The sequence below is a fragment of the Hippopotamus amphibius genome, chromosome 15, assembly GCF_030028045.1.
Source record: "Hippopotamus amphibius kiboko isolate mHipAmp2 chromosome 15, mHipAmp2.hap2, whole genome shotgun sequence".
NCBI lineage: Eukaryota > Metazoa > Chordata > Mammalia > Artiodactyla > Hippopotamidae > Hippopotamus > Hippopotamus amphibius.
Window position 1 is genome coordinate 24850478 of NC_080200.1, and position 4579 is coordinate 24855056.

Genomic DNA, 4579 nt, shown 5'->3' on the forward strand with positions numbered 1-4579 from the left:
GCTGACTAGATTTGTAGAGTTTGTATTTTCTTGATAAAAAATATTTTTCTAATATACATATATCCATGTGGAATCCATTTTTGTAAATAGTGCAAAATAGGTAGTTTTTTCCCCCAAATGGATGGTCAACATCATTTATTAAAAGTTATATACATTTCCCCAATGGTTTAAATTCTACCTTTAAAAATTCCTGAACTTTGGGGAAAAATATTGAAACCAAGAAAAAAATTATGTTGGAAAGCCTAGTGGAGAATAATCCAGGGGAATAAAAGAAATACATATAAAAATTTGGACTTAATCAGAAATCTAAGAGCATATTGAGTATCTTTATTTGGTAAAGAACTTTCTATAACAGCACAAATGAAAAGGAACACATCAATATATTTTGACTGTCTAAAACTATAAAATTGACATCCATTAGCAAAGGTAAAATGCAAAGAAATTGAGAAAATATGTTCCAAATTATTCCATTTGTAGTAATATCCTCAGTGCAAAAAGATCTCATAAACACATAGGTGGCAAGGGTAAAATGTGCAGTGTTATATAAAATAACAAATGGTGGAAGATGAAAAACAAATGGAACAGTGAAGATATGTAAGAGGCAAAAAACTGCAAAGGTAGACAATTACTAAATATCCTTTTTTTAAACAAATGAATTTATTTGTATATAATTACCGTTGAGATGGGTATAGAAAGGTGATAGACTCATGTAGTACCCGAGGGAGTGTAAATCTGTACACACTTTTCTGAAGGCAGTTTAACAGATCCATCCAGAATCTTAAAAATTGTTCATACCCATAGAAAAGGAAATGTTTGGTCTATTGTGTTGTAAATAAATAAAAGGGGGAGAAGGGACCGATCCTCCCTTCAGTAGAATCCCAATTAATAAATGTAGAAGGAAGGATGGAAATAAAATACTGCTATTTGGCAAACAGCAAAGCAATAATTTTGCAGGCAAAAACTATCAGTGGATGCTAAACTTAGTAGGGCAAAGCATTTCCTCACAAGGTATCCAGAGGGAATAAGCAGTAACTACTTAGTGGAGAAGTCAGGCACACCACCACAACCAAGCAAAGTTAATACCACCAGTACTGAGATAGAGACATCATGTGTCCTACTCCCCTCTCCCCAAGCATGGTAGGTACACTGTGACAGTCTTGTCCATGATGTACAACCTGAATTGTAAATCATGTGAAAACATGAGAGAAACGCAAATTGAGGGACATTCCACATAACAGTTGGTTAATACCTTTTGAAAGTGTTGAGGCTGTAAAAGACAATGAAAATGAGGATCTGTCCAAGATTAGATGAGACCAAGGAAGTGTAACAAATACAATGTGTGATATTGGCCAGGTTCTGCAAAAAAGGTTTCAAAAAAGAACATTAGTGGGACAGTTGGTGAAACTTGAATAAGATCTATAGTTACACTCTTTTATAAATATTAATTTCCTGGCTTTGACAACTGTACTATGGTTATGCAAGATGTCAGCATCTGGGGAAGATAGGTAAAGAGAGCTATCTATACCACTGGAACTGTTTTGTGGGTTTGAAATACTTTCAGAGTGAATGTTAAAAGATGTTTATACCTTTGGTGCATTATTTCCATCTATAGAAATCTAACCTGGACACTTTAAAACATTTGTCTTAAGGAGAAGTTTGTTCATCAGATTCTACTTTTCAGTTTTCATCTCTTGCATCATGATGATCCTGAAATATTAACATACTTACCAGGTGGGTTTTTTGTTTGTTTTTACCTTATTGATGATCCAAATTAATTAGTTGAATGGTTGTGAAAACAGTTTGTGAAGCTTCCAGAAGCTACAGAATGGCCAATTGTGACTCCTCTCTTAAGATCTAAAGGAAATACACTGAGACAGATGTATAGTCTCACGGTTGTAATTGATGTAGGAGCATGTGCAATCTGTCCCAGGCCACTGAATGATGCAAAAACTAACACAGTAGAAGACTGTGTAGACAATATCAAGTATCACAACTAGCAGTCAAGGCCAGCTGATATTCCTTGTTGGCATATTCTCAAAGGAAGACATTAAAGTACAAAATGAAACTATGGTCTGTCACCAGTCCCACAAGTAGGGAAGCATTTGAGCAGATTGCCTACCTTGTCTACTCTAGTACTGCAGAACCATTCATGAATCTCTTAACTGGAAAGGATATGAAAGTTGTCCTGTTTTTCTGGATGACATTTCTTTCTTCTTCTCTCCCTTTTTTTTAAAGATTGATTGATTGATTGATTGATTGATTTTTGGCTGCATTGGGTCTTTGTTGCTGTTCAGGGGCTTTCTCTAGTTGTGGCGAGTGGGGGCTACTCTGTTGTGGTGCAGGGGTTTCTCATTGCTGTGGCTTCTCTTGTTGTGGAGCACAGGCTCTAGGCATGTGGGCTTCAGTAGTTGCAGCATGTGGGCTCAATAGTTGTGGCTCACAGGCTCTAGAGCAGAGGCTCAGTAGTTGTGGCGCACAGGCTTAGTTGCTTTGCGGCACGTGGGATCTTCCCGTGTCCCCTGCATTGGCAAAGTGGATTCTTAACTACTGCGCCACCAGGGAAGCCCCTGGGTGACATTTCAAAATCCTTCTAGTTGTTAAGAAACTAGACAAAATTAAAAAACAAAAACCACAAAACAAAACAAAACACCCCCAAAACAGGAAAACTTAGTGCACCAGACTTTAGAAGTATGGACGACACTGAAGCTCTTCAAATGAACTATGAAAATGATTTTGTCTACAAGACTTCATTGATTGCCAGACTGTTATGTCCTTTAAAAAAAGATATGGTAGAACATGTAATATAAAATTTACCATCTTCACCATTTTTAAGTGTAGTGTGTTCAGTAGTGTTAATTGTGTTCACATCATTGTGCAAGAGATCTCTAGTAATTTCTCATTTTGTGAAAGTGAAACTGTACCAGTTGAACAACAGCTCATTTTCCCTCTTCCCTCAGCCTGTAACCAATACGTGTCCTAGTCTTTGTTGTGGACCTCAGTTTGCATGTTGGGACCTTCCTTCAACATTGAGTCAGGCAGTGTACTATTTCATTGCAGCCTTCACTTTGTGGGAAAAAAAATTCACCTGTCCAATTACCAAAGAAAGGACATGGAAGCTTGGAGCACAGCAAAGTGAGACTTTAATAACGGTCTTGCAAGAACGGGTGTCTGGGACAGGCACAAAGGAAAAAAATTACAATCATTGTTTTTATTCCTTAGTTCACAGGTCCCTCCTCTGGTTTCTCATTGGCTGAGTACTACAGGGTTCACACGCTTTCCCGAACCTCGCCTACCAGTGAGGTTACAGTGTGTACTACTATTTGATTGGAGGACTTAGGCCTCCTCTATGATGTCGTGACAGCTACCATGCCTCCCTTTGTTCTGCTACCTTTGGCGGGAGTCTTTGCCAGTTATTTTCTGAGCCTTTTGGTCACATCTGGAAACTTTTACCACATTCCTTGGAAATGGATCACCAGACATCTGCTATCTCTCACAAGTCCCAGCTTGTGTTGAGCCTCCATGTTAACCAGAAGTGAGTGCTGAGGGCCTCTCAGGTCATTCCCGAGCAAGCACACACCTCTGGGAGTGCACAATCCTATGAAAGCAGATGGCCTTCAAGAATCCCAGAAGTAGGTGAGAGCTTCTCAGAGTCTCCTATCTCATTCCCCATGTTTTCTCTTTTAAAAGCTTTTGGTTAGCCAAGTTTTTACCCGGCTGTTAGGTATTGCCTTTGGCAGTCATGATGTTCCAACAATTGCCTTTGATTGCTTTTCCCAAATACTCATGGGGCCTGTTTGTACTGCTGAGTCCTGAGTCAGATCAAATATATATGGTCTTGCTAGTGGAGTCTTCCAGGGAATCAACAAACCGATTGTATGATAATTCCCTGAGGACTGGTCTTAGAAGGAGATCCTGTGCTGTCCCTTTCCCTCTAGTTACTGCCCTGCTCCTGTTTTTCACCATTGCAGGCGTTGGTTTTCAAGGTTATAGAAAAACAGGAGAGGGGACAGTAAGAATAGACATGTTAACAGGGCATATAACTCACTGACTTAGTAAGATTCAGTCTTTTTTTTTTTTTTTTTCTCGAGTAAATGCTCCCCAAATTGCTGAAAGCCTTTGTTTAATTTTCAGAATTCTGAAAAAGTTGATTCTGGAAAAATATCCAGCGTTTTCATTGCTTTTATGGATATAAAATTTATTTTCAGAAGTCCTTACTCTGCCATTTTTGCTAATAGTTTTTGAAAAGGTGTTTTTGCTGCATATAGAACTTTAGGTTGACAAGTTTTTCATTCTGTACTCTAAAGATATCTGTCCATTGTCTCCTGGCTTGCATTGTTTTTTGATGTCTCTTGTAATTCTTATTCTCTTGGTTCTGTACAAAATGTGTCTTTTTCTCTCCAGGTGCTTTAAGACTGTCTCTTTATCACTGATTTTCAGCAATTTTGTTATGCTCTACCTTGTAGTTTTCCTTATTTTTCTTCCTGTTGCTTGGGGTTATTTGAGCTTCTTGAGTATGTGGGTTCATAGTTTTCATCAAATGTTTTGTTTAAATGTCTTAATACTCTTCAGAACTGTCCTT